This window comes from Pholcus phalangioides, unplaced genomic scaffold (assembly GCF_987345545.1).
Source record: "Pholcus phalangioides strain wild (caught in Gottingen) unplaced genomic scaffold, Ppha-v1.0 ptg000018l_1, whole genome shotgun sequence".
Taxonomy (NCBI): domain Eukaryota; kingdom Metazoa; phylum Arthropoda; class Arachnida; order Araneae; family Pholcidae; genus Pholcus; species Pholcus phalangioides.
In genome coordinates this window covers 13,136,682-13,151,614 of record NW_028301611.1, presented here as the reverse complement: position 1 = coordinate 13,151,614, position 14,933 = coordinate 13,136,682, and the positions used below count along the sequence as shown (strand labels likewise).

General features: G+C 36.1%; 1 long non-coding RNA gene across 1 annotated transcript in view; it reads left to right on the top strand.

Moving 5' to 3' along the window:
* Positions 1–14,094, top strand: part of LOC149071753 (uncharacterized) — a 41,270-nt gene extending 27,176 nt beyond the window's left edge. Inside the window, exons 2-3 of the long non-coding RNA XR_016194585.1 lie at positions 11,083–11,151; positions 13,675–14,094. This is a non-coding gene — a long non-coding RNA (uncharacterized LOC149071753). The remainder of the gene's footprint in view (positions 1–11,082; positions 11,152–13,674) is intronic.
* The last annotated feature ends 839 nt before the right edge of the window (positions 14,095–14,933 follow it).

Genomic DNA, 14,933 nt, shown 5'->3' with positions numbered 1-14,933 from the left:
ATCTTCTTATCGGTAAATTCACTTTTCTCCAAGGTGCGAATTCAGCTAATAACGCCCACTTACTCCCGCTGAAAGTAGAGCGTTTTGAGTACTACTGTGTGTATGAAATTCTCTTTTGCTTCAATTTTCTTTTTTCCTCTTAAATCCTATTTTGTTTGCGGAAAACCTTATCGGGAAGAAACAAGAAAATAAAGAAAGTTTATATTCCCGTGAATCTAACTTCCGAAACATATTTTTAAAGCGCATTTATCAAACTTCAGCTAGATTCAGACGTTTGTTGTGGTGATGTTATCGTGTGGGAGTTAATTTTTGTGAATTTCAAGGGCAAAAACATAATCAGTTGCTTCAATAATTGAAGCTACGTAGTTGTTTGAGAGTCAAAAATGAAAAAAAAATATATATATATATTAAAGCGATTAGTAATTGTTTGCAGTTACGTATCTATGATTTTCAAGAGCTAAGAAAAATGGATGAAAATAATTTTGGATGGGGAAATAAAATATCTACAAGGAGAAAGAGAGATTTCTACAAGGAGAGAGACAGAGATTCCTACAAGGAGAGAGACAGAGATTCCTACAAGGAGAGAGACAGAAATTCCTACAAGAAGAGAGAGAGATTCCTACAAGCAGAGAGAGAGATTCCTACAAGCAAAGAGAGAGATTCCTACAAGCAGAGAGAGAGATTCCTACAAGCAGAGAGAGAGATTCCTACATGGAAAGAGAAGTGCAATATTCGCTAAGATATTTTAATTCAGATATCAGAGAAAAGTTATCAAAGTTCAGCAAAAACTAACGGGCACCGCTCCTTTCCCTCATTTATGCTGTAATTTCCCAACTTTCCTCCATTTATCAAAACTTGAATTTTTTTTTGTTGGCCTCTGGAGAGGCAGGGTAAAAAATGTCTGGTCCGAAGTTAGAGAACAGGGGAACAGTAAAAAAAAAAATTTTTCTTTTGCTTGTGACAAACTGTATTTTCACTCTCAAAACTGGTACAGGGTAATTTTGATCACCTTTTGAACATATTTTTGTTAAATTGAAATCCCTACTCTACGACGGACGGTTGATGGGATAAGCGACATTAACACTTACAGGACACCCTATATAAAATAAAATCTCGAATTGGGAGAGCGGTCTAAAACGGGTCATGTTTCATTGGTAATTTATGAGTACAATCCAAGAATTATCGGCAGACTGACAGACAGTCACTTGACAACATCCAAAATGATTGCAAAATATTACTATCATTGGTAATTATATGTAAAACCATCTAAAGAAACAAAATTTCATATAGCACCTTGGGAAACGAAAAATATTTTGTTCATGAATGATTGAGACAGTAAGTAAGCAAACTGTACATGAAAATTACGTAATAAAATTTGAACTATTGGAAACAAATTAGCCGATAAGGATTTAAAGGAAGAATCGTTGTTTTGATTTTTCTCTCTTCATAGAGAATCTCGTAAAAAGACGATGTCAGGGATCAATGAAATGGACGCTTCAAACAAGTATCTAGTTCAAATATTGACGGAAGTGTTCATCAATGTCTATTTATCTAGAATGAACAGGCAAAAAAAGAAACTAAATTAGAGAAATCACTTGAAAGGATTACGTGAAAAAGTGTCTTCATACTAGATTTATCTATTTCAAAGACGGTTTCTCCTTATAGTACAGAGTGGGCAAAAAGTCCGCGTAGAAACTTTAAAACTTCATAAAAACCGGAAAAATAACCGAAATAAAAAACGGTTTGCAGGGTTAGCGTCACTATGTCACGGGGATTTTTTGTAAGACAGGAAAAAAATAACTCCAAGAACCGCCGATAGGTGGCGCTGACGGACACAATTGGAAGAAAAGGTACGAAAATAACGAACAGAATGCCTCCAAATCGTTTATTACAGAAGTTTTGTGTTACACATGACCACCATCATCTCCAAAACCATTATGTTACTATTAAGCCGTTCCTGCGTACGCCGCTGGGACTGATGGGAAAATATCATGAAGGCCTGATTTCACAGATGTTCTGAGTATAAAGTAACTCGCTGCATGATAATCATTCAAGTGTGTGATGAAAGATTTTTCTTAAGAAACCAAAAAGAGGAAAATTACTAACAGCTTTTTCAAGATCTTCTCCGCTGTTAGAAAGAAATATTGGATATCTAATGTCTCCAAAAAAATTCGATTTTCTTCTCTGCCAACCTGTCCGTGATGAACAATGAGAAAGGTTCCACCAACACAAAGATTCAAACCGTGGAAGAGGCAGAAGGGGACCCTCCAATGATGACTTATCACTGTTGGTTTTCGCAGAAAGAAGACAACAACGCGATTCATAAGAGAAGAAAAAGGAATTATTTTTAGAAAATACTAGAAAAATGCATATTATTTCAGTTTTGTGTATACACATGGGTACACTAGATATTGTATGCATGTGTATGAAGAAAATAATTATACTACGCGATGCTTTGGTATTATGCATAATCACCAGTGAAAGTGATAATTTTTTTAGTACTTATTGAATTTACCACACAACGATGCTCTGGTACTATGCATAAACACCGGTAAAATGATTAATCTAGGGAAATTTGTCAAACGTACCAAAATGCCCGACAATTATGAATAATGATCGGTTATTATATATAATGTTCGGATTTATCACATTCACCGTAACACATTTATTAAAAAAATGTCTATCATGCGTAGAGAAAAACACTACGTGATGGAGACTTTCTTACATTTATATTTGAATTCAACACCCAAAATATTTTCTAAGAAAAATCATTTCACTCATCTTAGTCACGCAATATATACGCTGCAATGATTCCATTATTTCATGTTTCATGGAACCAATATAATAGCATATTATATTTATCAATCACAGGAAAAGAAAATGCATTAAGAGATGCATCAATGATTGACGTACGTATTATGTGTTTCGAAATACGCCATGTATACTTGGATAAGGTAATGGAAGACACCATAATTCATTCGCATCGACGCCACAGGTTAGGAAATCGCAATATATGAAATACATAATGCAATATTAATGTTTATTGATGGAGTGTTTTTCACGTTATCAAAGAGATGTGAAAAATAATATCACGAAGCCTTCGGGGTCCTGGAAGAAACGAGGCCAGAAAGGTATTTCTTTTCCATAATGACGTTATAAAGCAACGTGTCTCCCACTCCAGGTCATGTTTTCTGTTAGGTGGAAAATATTCATAGCTATAAAATTATTCATACTCATATTATTCCCATGCATAATGAATGACAAGAAATCACGTGTGTTTGAGACTTTTTATTTTGCCTATCTGGAACAAAATAGAAGAGGAAACGTTGAAGATAGTGAAGGTCCAGGTTTAAATAAGAATGGCTGATACGAAGGGAAGGATTACGAAAATGTGAAAGTAGGAGGAAGAGGATTTATGGTTTCTTTTGGCAGTTGATTGATTGCCAAACTTGGATCTGCCCTCAACTTAACAGACAACTCCGGAATCCCTTTCTCCTGTTCGGTCAGTGGATATTTTTATACGTTAAGGAGAATATAGAGGAAAAAGAATCCACAGGAACAGATCCGGTTTGAAATCCCTCCTCAACTCCATTAGAGTAAATCAGTCTGTCACTTGGTCAATGCTGCCGTTGGAACTTTGAACCGGAATAAATGTCATCGGGGCTATGTTCTAGAAAGAAATTCAAATTCCATATGCATTTTTTTTCTGTCTTATACGGTTAACTTGGAAAATAATTTATTTTTTCATAAATCACTGAATAGTTAAAATGTTCTGTTAAAACAGGGAAATATCCGCAATCTCTCTGCCAGTGGAAAATTGAAATTAAACATAGATCGAAAAGCGAGAGTAAGATGATTTTTGATTTTGAAAGGCTATTTTCTGGATATTATGCCGAGATGAACTCGGAAAGAAAAGTCTATTGGTCTCCGCCGGAAAAGGAACCCAGCTCTCAAGCAAACCGGACAGGCGCGCTGATCATATACACCACGGGAGAGCCACGGCCATTACTCTCATATTTACTCACTGTGGCGTAATGCGCTGAAGCAGAAGCTCAGTAGCCTCCCATACCAATAACTTCAGAAAATTTCCCCCAGATGGCGGCAGTAGCGAAAGTGAGAAACCGTATCAGTGATTGAGTTAGACATTCATTCACTATTTTCGTCTGCCCTTACAGTACGAGTTACCAAGTGAAAGACAGTCACTCAGCCGGTCACTCATACAGTCATTCACTCACACATACGGTCAGTCACCTGCATATATGGTCACTCATACAGCCATTCACTCTCACATACGGTCAGCCACTTACATATATGGTCACTCATACGGTCACTCACCCAGTCAATGATCAGTCATGCGGTCAGGGCAGGCCAAATGTCCAGACGGTATTTCTAGGTGCTAAATGTCGGGGGTGAAATGTCGGATCCACCATATTGCTATGCCCAATATGTTTGATGGCTTGAAATCGCCTAAAGTGTTTCCACTGTATCTATTTATGTCCCAGCTTGACTTTGCGGAACCAGCAGTTTCTCCTGCTTATTCGTTTAAAAATTCTGTAAGGAAACAACACAATTTCTCATGAGTTCCGAATTCCAGTCGCGATTGCTTGACATTAATCCTGAAAAGCGCTCTTTCCTTCTCTGTTGTGTTTCTTCTCTCCCACTATATTACGCCTCATATAGCAATAATTGGAAATTGTTGCGGCACTATTCCCGACTATTACGTTTACTTTTTTTTATAGTATTTTCTTTTGTATATTTGTTTGTGTTTTGTAGTGGGCATGTGAGGCAAATGCTTGTTATTTCCGGGTTATTCTGCTGATAAGGAAATAAAGTTCAAATACGCGATTATCTCTTTAGATTTCATTCCACTTTCATCAGCACTGGGTTAACGTTTGCTTAGGTGAAGACTTTTTACGATTCATTTGGTCATGCACGGAAACACGATGCTCAGTTTGAGAACAATCCAAAAGAGATGGACAAAAAGAAAGATAAAAATCTGCATGAGAATCTCGCGCGATAGAAGAGATACTTCTAGAATTCACATGACTAGATTCACCTCCATTAAACGTAATTTTAGTTACTTAAAAATGAATTTAAAAATCTTAAATTTAATGAAATCCCATATTAATCTCATAATAAAGCCTACGTGTGGCGAATTTGTTCACTAAAAATTTTTCGCGATCTGACTGAAGTCTAGTGCAGGGGTCTAGTGCACGAGTGAAGAGTAAGAGAAAAGAGGAAAAATAAAAAAAAAGTGAAGTGCTCTGGATATACAATGTTATGACCGAACAGCCAATTAGAAGCTTTCACTGTGACGTCACAAAACTTGTATTCGCGTGCGAAACATACTCTCCTGTGGCCAAGGGGTACGGCGTCGCGGGGGTGAGGGAAGGTAACAAACTACTACTTCACCGCACACCAACTCCGGCCATATATCGCCATACGGTAATTTCCCACCATTGGAGTTGGGAGGGAAATGCAGGCTTCATCCATCGGTGGTCGCCCCAGGCTCGAACTTGCTTCTGATGTTCTATGCCCGGATTCGAACCCATGGACCTTGATGGCAACCTTCACAGTGGAAGACGAGCATCTTTACCACTGCGCCACTCGGGCAAGGAACGTAATAAACTGTCTTTGTACGACGCAAACTGTCCAACAGACTCCTCCCTCCACCAACTTTATCTTCTTACATGACCGAATGTCTACCGACCGCCCTCCACCACTATCACAACCAATCTGCTTCTTGGAACTTCATCACACAATTCTATTTCTTATTGTATTTCCATTCCCTATTCTATGGAGTAGGTTTTGTGGAAAAAAAAAAGTTTCTCTTTTTGTAATGGTTTCCTTTCCCTAACGAAATTTCACTTCTATGTCGCTATAGAAGTTTCAATAATAATAATAATAAGCAGGAAACCTGGAAGAAATATTAACTCAGCAGAACCAAACATTAAAGCTTGGATTCAAGTACGCACGTGGGAAAGACAAGAGCTATATAGTAAGGATTGTCTCATCCCTTTGGAGTTGTTCTTTCCGCTTTGGCTCAGTAGGCATGGTCCCAAATCTCAGGTGTGTGACGTCACTGCTCTAATACCTTTTAACTAAAACGCGACCTTCAAATACAAGGGTAACCAGTGGCAGTTAACAGGCTCTGTCAGTGTGGTGACGTGAGCTGGTACCCACTCCGGCATGTTATGAGATAGCAATAATATATTTTTTCTCGGGTTTTAGGTACGATTTCTTAAATTGTGTTCTTCATTCTCTTCAGCTGTATTGTGAAGTTCGTTTTCTTTGTAAACTTCTCATCCTGCATCATTTCTCATAGCAAAAATGGTCGTGCGGTGTCACATTGTGTGCATATTGACCGGGTGGAGTGGGGGGGGGGGCAGTAAATGAATCTAGGGGAATTTTTTAGGACGTACTCTAATAATCATAGGGTATTTTGCAGTTAGTGTGCTCCTAAACAGCGATTATTTTCACTTTTTTAAAAAAAACAATTTTTTTCCCCAACATAGCACGTGTTCATAAAAAAAAAATCAGAGTATAATGATGTTAAGCCCAACAATAAGCATACACGGGAAGGAGGGGGAGGTTAAACGCCTTCCACCTTTGAGATTATGGTGTGTGTTTGCAATAAAATAACATGACGGACTCGCATCATGAAGACTCATGTCGAACCCCACTGTCGCGCCATACTGGTGGTCGGCTGAAGTTGGTACTCTGTGATTCCCAACTTTGAGGTGCAAATGCGAGTCGATCTCTCAGTTAAAAAGCCTTTCCGCAGAGAGCAACAGGCCTACAACGGTACAATTATTCAAACATTACGCTTCGCTTATAGTTAGAAATATTGGTGGAACTTATCAGCACTGCATATAAGAAGCACTACACACAAATAGTAGTAGTAGTAACAAAAAAACACAAGGCCGCCGCCCCCACTCCAGAAAATCCTATGTCCACTACTAAACTGAGCTTCTGCAGGAATTTTTTCTTGAATTTCAAGACTCTATTTCAAACATGTTACTGATAACCGAACTCTTATGTGTAAATTTGTTGATTATTTATTATTTTTTCTAAATTTGTTACGAACTTCGAATTTTCCTAATTTTTTCGATGTCTTCCAAACAATTTTAACCAGACGGAATTTCGAATAAATTTTAAAATATGTATTGGATTCAGAGAGTTCATCATCGGTTGAAGCTTTTCGAGAATTAAATAATGCTTAGAAATATTGTAAACTGAATTATCAACCAATAAAGTTAAATAATGCCTGTTCGAATGGAGAAACCAAACATCAACACTTTAAATCTAAAGTGCGTACACTATTTCTGTGAAGAAATATGGGTTTTATACATGATTTCATGTATTCGCGGAATAAATGCTCTGATTATGACCGCATTACATATTGACGAATGTCTGGAAATTTTATTCGAGAACTACTTTGCAACAAGTCACGCGTTTTTTGTTTCTAGAATTCCACTCCAATTTATCTTGAAAATCCTCGAACCTGGGATAGTTTGCGCAAAAGGTAATCATTGCTCCAGAAAGATTTATGTATGTTAAGCCTGTTCGCGTGACCACAGGCAATACCATTATTCCTAGAGCTATTTCACCAGTGCCAAAACACGATGCTTTTCGCCTACATCTACTCTTATATCAGCGTTTGTTTTGCATCGCATTTTTGCATGCCGTTTTTTTCTACTCTTTATTTTTTTTGTATTCTCTAGGGATAGAAGAACATTTATTCAAGGCTGTTCGATGATTTCTTTCTTTTATGTGTTGGAGGGTATTCGTATTTGATTTGTTAGAGCTTTTTTCATTTCATTTTTATGACGGGTGTGCCGGTAACGTGTGATGACTGTACGGCATATTTGTCTATCATGTATCCATGACATTCCTTTTACAATTGTGACATGGAAAAATAGGAAAAGGAATAATACAATATCGCTCAGGTATAATGAAGAATGCAGATAGACATTTGGATCCGGAATATTCGACTCTCTCATAGTTTCTTTTCTTCTTTTTCCCCCATATTCTGTGGAGAGAGAAATGAGAGATGAATCCTATATTCGAACAAGTCCCTGGAATCTAATCAAAGTGAATGGAACGTGATTTTGTCATATTGGATTAGATCGATGTCTGACGCATGTAGTATGAATAGTTTTCATTTGTTTGAATGAATATCAGATGTTTCAGCTCTGCAAAATGAATGGGACTGCGAGTATAAATAAATTTATACACAAATTCCATGCGTTCTAAGGAGATATAAATCTACAGATATAAAATTGATCTTCTGTGTGTGTGTGTGTGTGTGTGTGTGTGTGTGTGTGTTCCTTATACAAATCTACAATTTTAGATCGACGGTCGCCAAATTTTACATATACAGGCTGAACGTGTCCTCTGCTGCCAAACGAAAGGGGATGACAGACAAACCTGAGTGGAGCGTGACGCTTCCTACCAACCCTGTCCTATCTCGAACCGTTTTCGAATTATGGTCTATAACTGATTATGGAAAAAAAGTCTGACAAGACTCAAATTCGCGAAGTTTTTGGGAGATCTACACGCAAACTGAGCAGAAAAAATCTTATGAAGAGTGACATCATCTCCATAGAGATATCTGAATATATTGGTGAGCTACAAGCGCTGAAAGATTGGCGAGGTTCAAAATCGAGTTGTTGACACCATTTTTGATCGTCAATTCCATAGTCCTTTCTAGCCAACAAAAGACTTTAGCCGCCGAGACCGCAACTTTTGATCTAGACTCACGCGCTTGCGCAATATCAGAGGAGGCAATTTCTTCGAGTAAAGTGTGTCTCCGGCTGTTTCGTTTGGCAACTTATCGCGGAACACTAGGGTTCTTTAACGATTCCTCTTTTATTTTGTCATGGCGTTTCTCGTGATAATATTACAATGATATATGATTTAATAATAATATAATGGTCATGATAATAATTGCATAATATAAAAATATTAATATTGACTTGCAATAAATTCAGCGGGTCGACGCAACGCAAATTCAATGTTTCGTTTCCGAATGAATCTATTTTCATTATAACTATGGGATTGGTCGGCTCCCTACAGTGGCTTCAACTTTCGTATCCCCGTCTTGATACGTAAACTGTTTGGAAACAACCCCGTTACCTTGTGCATCTGGGGATTGCTGGTAAATATAATATTATGAAGGACTTCGAAAAAATTGTAATAAATGTAATAAAAATTGAATTTTATTAATATTAGAAAATGAAATAAATATAAATTTTAGTTCATCAAGAAACGAAGATGGAAGTGAGGGAAGAAAGAGGGAGCCAGAGGTTTGAGTGGAAAACGAACCCTCAACCTTCGGTACTATTTTTCCCTTACGCTGACCAGTTCTCCAATCGTGGTTGCCGGCTTTTCGTAAAATTAAGTATATATTTTATTAATCGTCACCAGGAAATATGTTCACGCCAGAAAACAGTCACCAGAAAAACGAGCGTCAAACGGATCAAAAGTTGCGGTCCAACCACCAAGTGCTAAATCCTAGACCAAATCAGTAAAATTTATGAAACGCTGATTACGCTCACGACAAAGGCCGATTTTCTTGATGTATTGCAAACAAAAAGTTTAATTTCTCCTGATCGAGAAAACCGATATAATTTGTTTTATGCTCTGACATAATGGAAACGTTTTTGGCAAATTTGACCAATTGTAACGTGCGGTTGAGTTCCGACATGGTTACTATATTTATTGCCGATTCGTCAAATGGACAGCATCCCAAGTTCTTGCCAATTTCTTCTTGCAAGAGAAGGGCTATAAAAATAGAATCTTCCCCTGCTCTGCGTGGGCAACACGGTTGAAACCAGAAGCATAGTATATGATATAATAAGAAAATACAAAATATCTGCACCAAATTTTATGCAAACCAATGATTAAAAATATATTTTTAATGAAAATATTCGAACATAGTTTTTGTTTTTTTAGGGGAACACCCCTGTTTCTAAACTCCTGAATTATTTATAAATCTCTTCCAGCGAACAATCTATTTTTCAAAAAGTAATTATAAAAGAAAAAAAAAAAAAGTAATTTACTTCCAAAATAATAATATCTTGTCAATATACAGGAATATGCGCTATTATACATGTACTAAATTGGAACTTATTTTCACTGATAACTTACCGAAAGACTTTTATTGTTCCCGTGATATCTTGAAACAAGATATTCATAAATATCCCCTTAAGACAAAAGCCAACTAAAACTAATAATGCGATTTTCTATCTAACATAAACACAGTAAAATAAGCACATGGTTCACTCGAAAGGACTTAAAACAAATTATGTGTGGGTGTATGCCTGAGATTCTCAATTACGTACTACAACGACTGGCTATTTCCTCGTAAGAAAAATTGTTCTCATTCAAGGAACTCTTTAACAAAAAATCTCTGTTTTTGTTTCTGAGATTACAAAAAGAATAAAGGAAAGTGTTTCTTTTTTTCGAGAGAGAAAAGTGTTTTTTTAAAGCTTTAATTAGCCTCTTGAAGGTGTAAGGCGGGGGATCCAGAGAAGCAGCTTTTCTTACATCTTACAGCAATATTTTCTAGAGTGTAGCTCAAAGCACTGTAGCAAGCAAACGGTGATTAATGATGTAAGTTCTTTGAAAGAACACTGATTCTTATTTTATTTTTAATATTTTACGTGATCTTTTTTTTTTTTCATCCCCTTAATTACCTAGGATTTGTTTTTCTTTTTTTCTCTTTCATATATAATTATTTTTTCTGTCTCAAGATTCATTTTTAATATTTATAAGAATTTCTCAGAGAGAAAAAGAGCTATTGTATTAATTTTAGTTCTTAATTTCTGTATTTTATAACTTAAACCGATTTTTAGATACAGGGCTTATTGATCAGGTAATTTTTTTTCTTCTGGATTAAATTCATTTTGTAGATGAAAAAATATGTTTATTTTTTGGCGTGTTGTGTTGCTGTTAATCTCTTGGAAAAAAATAATGTTAAAAAAATACGTATTGTGTGTATTACGAATTTTTAATTGTTCCTCTACTTTGTGTCAATCATTTAAGCGACTTATAGCTTGTTTTTTAATTCCCCTATAGCTGGGGTTGTGATATTGTGAGGCTCGCCAACATGGAGAGAGAGAGAGACACACACACACACAAAGAAAGGTAATAATGTTTTAAATTTTTTTATAAAAATAAGGTATAGTTAAGAGTTTCAACATTTCATCTCCGAATTTAGAAATCTTGAGGAACATAAATCCATATTTTTGTGGGGTTAGTTCAGGACATAACATCTACAAAAAAACAGCTTTTCTATCTGAAAGTAGCTAATTATAACTAATTCGAAGTGAGATTAATTCGCAACTACGTGTATACCGCCAAACATGCTGATGTATGATACTTTCATTGATATTTGTGTGTATGCTTTATTTTTGATTTTTAAATGACAGGGAAAATGTTTATATCCTAAAAATGTGATTTTGGAGTTATGTTCTGACCAAACACAACATATTTACGTGTGTATTTTAAATTTTCAAAGTTCAGGTCCCGAAAAGGCTTTGTATATTCAATAAGTGTCTACCGATGCATTTTTATTATTTTTTTTACTTTATCAGGTAATGGAAAACTATTGTAACCGCATTTTAATACTGTGTTTTTCCCTAATTTTTCTCTTTTTTGTCTTTCGAATTCGGATATCTCAGTGAATATTGTACTTACTCAGTGAATATTTTTGTTGACATCGGGAGAGACAGGGCAACAATTTTCTAATTGGGTTTCGAGGCACACGGGAACTATAAAAAGTTATTTTTTTATTTTAATAACTATACAAACTCTTCAAGAAACAAAAGAAAAAGTATTTCGGACTTTTATGCAGGAAAAAAATTGTGTTATGGTACTATTCGTTTTTCACGATTTGCCGTATTTCCGTACTTTACGGCAGAAATCCGTAGAAACTACAGAAATTTTGGGTAGTTGGCAAGTTTTACTACAACGTAGAAGAATTATCTGAATTTGGATAGAATATCTCTTCACAAAGAAGAAAGGCCTAGAAATAATGTATACCCTGTTCTCTGTGAATCCGCCTAGGCTAGATTGAGGCAGAATGGAAAGATTGCATTTGTGATTGTTATATAAATTAACTATGACCCCACCACATCATACTTACCACACTACATCATAGATTAACCACAAAAGTGCAATGAAACGTTCATTTTCCGTTGTCATAGTCTCATTAAAGCTTGTTGTTGAACAATTCGAATTAACAATTAGAATTAGTAAATACAACACACTCGTTAATGCAACGTAAAGAAACCAAATTTTATAGAAATACAGGTTCAGGTTTCTCTACCATGTTTCGAATAGGAATAATCGGAAAAGTTGACAAGAGTTTACTACTCCTTATAATAATTACATTTAGAGGGAGATTAAATAGAACTTAGCGATTAGATTAACCACAGAAGTAAAATGATTTTTTTTCCATTCATGTGTTTTATCGTAACAACAAACTCAAAGAAAATGGAAAAAAAAATGACTAAATATCGAAAGAAATCTCCTCGTCATTACCAAAATATTTATCATCTAGAAACATGGAATTTTAACCGATCTGAAAAAACAACTATTATTTATTAAACGTTCAGAAAAATTCTTTTAAAAAATACACGCGAAAATATTTCAGATATTTTGTGTTTTTATTCTTAACCTTATTCGGAGCATCAGGTTGAAAAACTTAAGATATTTTAACCCCGTATACGGTTAAAAACCTGACGATTTACGATTCAGTAAATGGACTGAACGAAATTTTTGGATTCCGGACACGTTTCTTGCTAAGTAGGTTCAAACGACTTCACCCGAACATCTCGTAAGTAATCGTTGCTGTTTCTGAAGGGCTTCGCAAACGTCCGTAGAGTTCAGTATTGCTAAGAAAACAGCCAAAACAGGAAAATGAAAATACGTGTTTTTTCACCCCCCCCCCCCCATTCATGTGTAGTAACGAAACAATGAACTGAAAGAAAACGCAAAAATATATGAATAAAACAGCTGGAAAAGAAATCTCCTCGCGATTACCAGAATATTTATCACCTAGGAGCCAGGAATTTTAATCGATTTGGGAAAATAAAAATCATTTATTAAAGTTTCAGAAAATTTTTTTTTCGTTGAAATGTGAGTAAAAATGATCCCGATGAATATTTAGTTTGTATGCTTAGATTTTATGACGTTCAGGCTAATAATTTCCTCATTTCTAAGATAAAGGTAATTCTACTATTGGAATTTCGGATAACAAGCTTAATTCGTTCCACCAACGTGGACGTTACCCGAATCGCTCGCTATTCGAATCAATTTCTTCTGTAGGAAACGATAAAAACTCGGATAATTCATTACTCATACATAATTAAGTAGTTCATTCACATGATTGAAAACAACAACAACATACACGGCCCCAATCAATAATACAACACGATAATAATATAATATATAATGCAATTCCAATGAAAAACTTGCTTTTGAATCCTTTCTAGAATTTTCAGAAATGGGTTGCATTGTGTGTGTCGTTGAAAAGATTTATTGATCGCTTTGTTACAACTTTATTTGATTGGTTCTTCTTTATCTGCAAAATTTTGCACAGATTCCCACATTCTATACATTTTTTTAAAAATATCATTTGAAGTGAGGGACTTGTCTCTTCCTCAGACAGGATATCGTCCATAAACTTTTGCTGTTGCGTCCAAAGAAGATCCACCACTTCATCTACGGTCAACTCCTGACGATGTTCCTGCACTGGTTCTTGAATGTCGTTCTCATTCACCTCCAATGCCATGTCTTCCCCCAAGGACTCAATCCCTTCGACAAATGATGACTCTTGTTCATGAGCTGGCGCCTCAAAGTTACGTTCAATAATGGAATTTGCCCACAGTTTCCTCCACGCAGAACTAAAAAAGAAAACTTCAACCTCACATACGTATGGTTACAATGCTACTTCTAGTTTCGTATAGAGTCATGCTCGCACGTGTATTCATTTTCTGGGTGAAGCATGCTGAATGAGGGTTTTTTCGGGAGATGTTATTTTTAGGGGAGAATATTACCCAAAATTCCACAGTACATGTGTGGATGAAAGCGGAAAATCAATCAGCTCAGTTGTGATAACGTGGAAATAAATAAACAAAACGCAAAAAAATTGTGTTCGTAATGTGAGTCATCGCTCGTTAACCGAGTTGAAATTTGTTCAAAATTTTTACTCGTTATGCAAATCACTCGTTAGCCGAAGTTTCACTGTATAGTTTAAAACCTTGATATTTTTTGTATCTGAATTAAAAAAAAAAGGTTCAAGATATTCTTTCTTCTATATTTTATTTATTTATTTACAATAACCCCAGAAGGCATGAAATGCACTTAAACTGGAAGAAAATAATAATAATAATAGTCAGTACGGGAAGCACTTCGCATACGGAGTCAGGTCGAAATCCCCAATAGTGGAAGCAAATCTTGCGTAGGAGGCACATACAAGTTCTGATGGAAGACTGTTCCATATTCTTGCCACACGACATCTATATCCGTGGAAAAAGCAATCCCTTCTAGCCGTTGGTATTCTTATTTGGAAGCGATGCCTACGTAGGTTAACTCGCCTGTCTATGATCTCAAAGAAAGGCTCTCTCGATGGTAGATAAACAATTCGGTGGACTAGTTTGTAGCACATCTTCAGATCTGCAGCGATTCTACGCCATTCCAGTGAGTGTAAACCCAGAAATTGAAGTCTCTGGCAATAAGATAGACCACTCATGCCAGGTATTCGTTTAGTAAACGACCTCTGTGGCTTTTCGAGGAGCTGTATGTCCTTGATTTTGTAAGGGCTCCATACTTGCGAACAGAACTCCAGAGTCGGGCGAACGTACACACAGAAAGCATATGACAACGTATGCGCATCACACTTACGGTATGCCGTACGCAACATA